This window comes from Dreissena polymorpha, chromosome 7 (assembly GCF_020536995.1).
Source record: "Dreissena polymorpha isolate Duluth1 chromosome 7, UMN_Dpol_1.0, whole genome shotgun sequence".
Lineage (NCBI taxonomy): Eukaryota > Metazoa > Mollusca > Bivalvia > Myida > Dreissenidae > Dreissena > Dreissena polymorpha.
This window is the reverse complement of record NC_068361.1, coordinates 56493934-56501076: the sequence shown is the minus strand read 5'-3', so window position 1 is coordinate 56501076 and position 7143 is coordinate 56493934. Positions and strand designations below refer to the sequence as shown.

Genomic DNA, 7143 nt, shown 5'->3' with positions numbered 1-7143 from the left:
ATATTATACCAGATCATTGAATTTTATTTTAGAATGATGATTTGTATACCATTTTATTGTAAAGATAGATAAAACGGCATCGTTATTCTTTCAACAACAAAATGAATTTATAGCTATATTCAATCAATAGCTATCGCATTTAACGGTCTGCGCAAAAAATACTTGGTTGGGTGAAAAATCCCAAATTGTACAACCCTTATAAAGCCGAAAGAAAATTTGTTTTACTTAAATAATAATTATGGGGCAATATGGACAACACCTACTGCATTAAATAACATATCCGCATGTTTCTTTGATAGCCGAATAAATACAATTCACAGTATGTTCTCGTTTTTTGACATAGACATCAGATGCAAAGAATATTGGATACGATTGATAATACGTATTAAATTCCTGTGTTTATCAGCAAACATGTGCAGTGAGTAAACGAGCCCGATATCAAAACTTGAACGCATGACATTCACCGACTTTTCGGGGCTAGTTGCCGATGTCGCCTCGTGGAAATAATTAGGACAAATACGGCAATTTTAACGTCATATAAAATATTCTATTAGATAACAACTAAAACTTCGTATGAGCTGATATAGCGAAGATAACTGCGAAGAGTATGTTTGTATTACATTTATACCTAAAGTGATAAAAGGCCAACCAGTTGTGAGACATTGGAGACCTTCGTCGATGGCCTCGTTTCTTACCGATTAAAAAACGTACCGGGTATTCTGTATGATTGGCAGTAAAGTAATTGATAGATTAATCGAGACTTACCTTAGGAAGTCGATGGTTGATCGTAATTTCATCTACTGTAAATCAACACGAGCTTTCGCAGCAGAGATAATCAGGCTTCAGAGTAAGCAAGGTTTAAGAAGAAACATTGCAAACAAATTTTTAGAAACAAACATTAATAATATGGGCGGGTGTCTTTAAGACTGGGCGGGCGTGTTGAGCGCTGTTTGCTTCAAGAAATATATGTAAGAAATATTCTAAATATAGAATCTATATCTAGATATCCCTTATTTTGGAAATAAATTGATCAAATTTAGAAGGATGGGAGAGTCCATTAGGCATACATGGATTAAAACACTTATGGTTGTGACCCGTGCAGTTATTGATGGATAGCCGGTGGAGTAACGATATTTTTTTTATCTTGTTTCGCTTTTAATGAGTTGATGGATGAATGTTTCAATGTTCAACTCCATGATCTAAAATAATTGTTTTAAAGCGATGCGGCCTTTAAAAGCCAACTGTTTCTGACGAAAAACGCACTGAATTGCTACAACTGCGGTTTACGTCAATTAAGGTATGATTTGTCTCATACGCATAATTCGTATGTTGTATGTGGTCTTGTGTATACCTTGTGTGTCAATTAACCGCACATGATATTATATCTGTGTAAACTCTTTATGTGCACACTGTTTCTATATATACAGGCTAATCTGGGACGACACTCAACGCACATGAATTATGCCCAGTTTTCTTAGAACGCGACACATATGTATGTGAATGCAGTACTTTCACTGATAACTCTATTGTAGATTTCCACTGCTATCAATTACCTATAATCTGAAAGTTGTTATCATTTATTGTTTAACCAGACCGAATAACAAAATAAGTATTAAGCCAATTGAAATAAGAACATAAATTCGAAACAACTCAAGTTTGTTAACATTCTCTCAATACTGAGTAAGCGCCCTTATAAAAAACAATGATGTTTCAATTTCATTAACGACACTACTAATACACTATTCAAATTCTAACTAATTTTCTTATAGTTTTCAATTCAAACCGTTACAAATAAGATTCGTACGGAAGGGTTTATCCGCCAGTACATGTTTGTTGCTAAATGACAATTTCATATTTCTAAATGACAATTGTATATTGCTTATTGACAACACCACTCTTAAAGTGACCAAAGCGGGCTTTTACTGTGATGATAACTTCCCTTTGTAAAAAGATCACCATAGACGACCATTTGGAACTATTTGATTGTCTGACTAACTCGTGGCCACGAGTTAGCTAAGTCGGGATCACGAGATAGCTTAAAGTCTCTCCTCTTTTGTTTAATGCACTCTTCCTTTATTTACTGCACCGCTTCTTTTTTAATTGCACTCCTCTTTTATGTAGTTTTGCACTCCTCTTTTTTTCTATCTCGTGGCCTCGACTTAGTAACTCGTGGCTACTAGGTCTATGCCACGAGATAGAAAAAAGAGGAGTGCAATCTATACAAGAAATATCTTTACAAAAGATATACGGCGTTGATTGTGGTTGGAGTTTGTGAAAGGTAAAGAATTCAATAAATGAGATCAAGGATAGCGAATATCTTTTTCTGTGCAGTTCTTAGCTGCATCACACGCAGTACGGGGTATTACGCGGAGTTTTCGCGGCTTGTTTTACAGTATTACGTATTGCTGGTCATAAACCTTTAGATACGAAACAGAAAACTAAAAGAAGAATGGAAGGGAGATTTAAACATATGAGTCAACCGGCCACACGCTAAGTATCCGTACATATTTTAAATATTTATACGCGCGTTCTTCGAACAAACCTGTTTTAATGGTTTGTCGGGCATTTATATTTGAATCGATCATTAACAGTATCGAGAAATCGCGCTCATGCTTAATACATCACTCAATAGATCTATAGTGGAATAATTCTTGTTAAATTAATTAAAAATAATATTTATCATGGTATTGTTGAAAACACATTAAGAATCTATTATTGACATACAATAATAATATCGCTGAATATCTTTATTTAATATCTTTCTGGTCTAAAGAAAATTCCAGTTCACCTAGTTCACGGATAGCGTATATATTATATAACGATTATTTTACTGGCCGCGAACTCAGGTCAGCACTTAATACGAAGACGCATGACCTGTAAATAAACCACACACTAACCGCAAACTTACCCGTGATACCTCGCGGGTTGAGACGCAATGCATTAAAGTGAGGCCACGCTTCCACTGCTCTTTATACTTTTACATGTTAACATGTTGACAGGAATATGGAAGTCAGTACTAAATATGAGAACATAGCCTTTAAGTATAAAACGTTGTTGCCTCTGAAAAGAAAAGGTGCACGCACAAACTGTATTGATGTCGAGATTGAGTGTAAAACTATTCTATCTATTAAGCCTTTTCATTAGAGATAAAAATGTTCCATGCTGAACACGCAGTCAAACAGTGTTACAAAGACGCGGACATGTTTCCAATGTTCTGGTGGAATGCTCAAATCAGCCTATGGGATAAATGAAGTATATTCATTCTGAACTAGCCGCGGGAAGTTTTATTTGAATTTTATTGGACAGTTACAAAGGTCAGGTAAGGTGAAAAGCTGGGGTATACAGCTTCGCCGAAAAAAGAGGAGTGAATGTCACCCCTATGCCACCGGTTGTAATGGTTATCAATCGCGCTGTTATGCTATTTTGACTCACAATGGTAACACTGGAACAACGCACCGAAATAAACAGATAATTGCAAAACACGAGGTCTGAATACATGAGTTGAAACGTTTTCTTTTTGACAAAAGACCCTTCATAAATCTTGATTCTTTTCATTGAAAATTTGATGGCACACGACGATGTGCTTTTTGTTTTAAAAGCTTTTCACAAAATTTAATTTGCAACTGTTTATTATCCGGGGTTTATTTCTTATGATCGAACATATCAACAACACTCAATGGTACTCGACATGGACGTTGGCGCCTTGATGACCTTCAACAATCCTGGAGTCGTATTCCAGAAACATCTTAAGTCATTTCTTAAATATTTTCACTTAAGTTAAAAATTACAATGTTTTGTATTTCTTTACTAAATAAGGAAACACATGTTATTTTCGGTATTCCTAAAATAACATTGGCATAATGATGTTATCTAAATGTAAATATTGATGCCAATCTATTGCAATATGAAATAAAACACTTAAGAAAATTTCCCAATTTAAGGATAAGAATAAAATTTAACTTAAGATGCTTCTGGAATACGACCCCTGGGTAACATGCTCAAGGTGAAGGGAAGGTCTTGGTAGCAGATATTTGGATGTTATAAAAGGCGCACTGAAAAGGAATTTGATGCCACACATAAATTGTCTATTCGTCGCTGAAAATGCTTCATACAATTGTAACACCTTACTTTGGTGTTAGGTCCTTTGGTTCTTAGAAAACTTTTGTTCAAATTCCACGGACATTGACGCATAATTTGTTCGTGCTTTCGTTTATATCTATGTGATGAACATATCGTATCTAATTGCAGTTCAACGATGTGAAACAGATTATTCAAGAAGAACATAGGTCTAAGTTTACATAAATGTACGTGTTCTCAATGTGTCATTAACTTTTTTTAAATAAGGCCGATTTATTTGATAATTTACGTTTCCCCAGGTCCCACTAAGGCACTCAGCTGCTATGCCTGTGATAGTGTGAAGAATGGTGGATGTTCCGACCCGTTTGACACATTCAAAGTAGAAGATCATTGTATCCAATGCTCGAAATACGAAGCCAAACAAGGCTCACTCAATGGTATATATTAAAATATATCAATTGTTTTTTTATTGAATATATGTTTAGGAAATTCGTGCCTTTGAAAACAATACAATTACTAACTCGGATTATTTCATGACATTTTCTTGTAAGAAACAAATGCATCATAAAATGCAATTGACACGTAATAAACAACATCATTTTCTTAAAAAACAATATTGTATGGTTAACGTTGACGGCGGTACTTGTTGCGGTGTTTTTATATTTTAGTTTTGATAAGAGGTTGTGAATCTGAAGCGCTTGACAACAACGGTTGTGCTTCATGGAAACAGAATGGTGCAAGCGGAGAGCTGAGTTTGTGTGACACCGACCGATGCAACGCAGCATCGGCACCCGTTGCCTACATTCCGATCCTGTTGGTCGCCTGTGCTCTAGCAGCAAAGACAACGTTTATGTATTAGAGAATAGCATTACAGGATTCAAGGTTTTGAACATTGGCTATAAAATCAAAGTGCTTCAACCTACAACTTTGAAACTTCATATGTAGCTGCACATTGATGAGTTCTATACGCCTCATCCATATTTGGGTCACTAGGTCAAAGGTCAAGGTCACTGTGACCTCTAAAAAAGTTCTGACAAGCTTTCATTTATTAAAAAATGCACCCGCAGCCGAGCGTTGGCACCCGTTATGCGATGCTCTCGTTTTTAACAGTATTCTATTGCACTGATAAATGTCGATATTTATTTTTTTATAAAGATTTTTTATATACGTGCAATCTATACAAGCAATTTTACAGCAAATCTCTGGTTGTATCCGTTCTGTTTTCTAAGACAGTCATATAGATTGACGCATTTCTGTCGCATTTTTTGTACGTGGTATACACTTGGGGGTAACTGGTTAAAACAAGTTCTAAGGCAAGAACAGTGAGAGCTTTCTTGCGGTTTTGGACAAAGTGCGCACGCACCCACGACAGTTGTAAGCATGCAGTATTTATAATCAATGAAAAATGATGAATGTCATACGAACGTTGTAAACAAGTATTTAGGACTCGGCAAGAATGCGACATGAAATGGCGACGTTGCGCAACGCCCTGGTTTCCTCACTATGGCTTGAACGGGCATACACGACGGCGATGTTTTCTTATTATTACTTCCACGTCAAATGTTGGCTTGTGAGCATGTCAATTACAATACACAAGGTCTTAATATCAAATAAAAAAATGTGTTTCTTATACAAATTAACGTTGTGCGATACGTTAAATAACCCGTAACTTACATGTCTATTGCAACTACAAGTTCTCACGGATAAAGCAGGCGATACTAATATATTTCGATTTATCAGCTTATCTAGCTTGATTAGATAGATATTACTGCGTCAATGACATGCGTTACATTATCGGGACCGATAAATGAATTAATTGATACCCTAAAAGTTCTATTTATAGTAACACAATTCTTACTGATATGATATGAAGTATTCGACCTTGTCTGGATGTCATCACACCACATATACACAAATAGGTGCGTCTAATAGGACGAAGATGTTCACATCAATGTGCTTTTAAGATTCGTTGATCCTACTTTGTCGAACTTGAAGAATGGACATATAGTTTTTATTTAGCTATGAAAAAATGTAAATTGTCTCATTTTACTGACAGACAAGATGACATGACTTTTAAGCAGTGTAAGTTCTACGACCACACGTAAAATAGATGATGCTACGTTACAACAGTTATGTGTTTATATGATGTTGGCCATGTCTATATTAAAGTATTCAAATGAAGACTTTCAAACACCTTTACTAATAATTGTCATAAACGTGTTAATACAGACATAAACTATAAACCTTTTGATTAATAAAAAGTCAAATATTGACATTTGCAGAAATAGCAGATTTGTAATAGTTTGCTTTTCAAATCTATATAACGTCTTTATCGATTGTGAATAACACACATTATTTTATTGAGCTTAAAATGTAAATATAACAATAACACCGTACGCATCTATTTAATTGGTACAATCTAGGAATACCCATTTTTTTCAATCGTATATCTCCAAAAATTACGAAACTATCAAAACATATCTGTCTATATTTTTAATCTTACGAAAGGTTTTGAGAAAAAACGAGTGATATTGTTGCACACATTATGCAATGCCATGGTCTAAACCGATTAATTTTTATACATGTATTTTGTATCTTGCGTATTCAACCAGTGGGTATTATTTATTATTAAGATTATTGACTTGACTATGCATAGTTCTATATAAAACAATATTATGGCTGATGTTATTTATTATTAAGCCGTTAACATGCACGTCCTCAACGACAGTCACAGTATGAACTATAAGCTAATAAGCCTTCACATCACTCTATAAAACTTCTTGTCAATAAATAGTTTCCACAAAACCGCTCGCGTTCGTCATCCATAATATAGCGATTTGTTGATGCATGTACCAGCTGCACGGTTGTTTATTAGGAACATCAATGGTCGAAATACATGTCAACTTAACGGTTATCTTCACTGAGCAATTTGACTATGACGTCACTATTGCATCATATGCTTCGTGCAGGTTGTCGCTGTTGACAACAGGACTGATCCGCTAAAAGGTCACCGTTCAAGGGTATGTGACGGTCACCTGAGAAATACGGGTACCCAAATACTCGTGC

At 35.3% G+C, this 7143-nt stretch overlaps 1 long non-coding RNA gene across 2 annotated transcripts; it reads left to right on the top strand.

The window, feature by feature from the left end:
• Nucleotides 1-898: 898 nt before the first annotated feature.
• LOC127838807 (uncharacterized) lies at nt 899-6794 on the top strand. Of its 2 annotated transcripts, none has more exons than XR_008029969.1 (3): nt 899-968; nt 4377-4514; nt 4746-6794. It is a non-coding gene; the product is annotated as an uncharacterized LOC127838807 (long non-coding RNA). The 2 variants fall into 2 exon arrangements; XR_008029968.1 differs by lacking the exon at nt 899-968 and adding an exon at nt 1120-1297.
• Nucleotides 6795-7143: the final 349 nt, after the last annotated feature.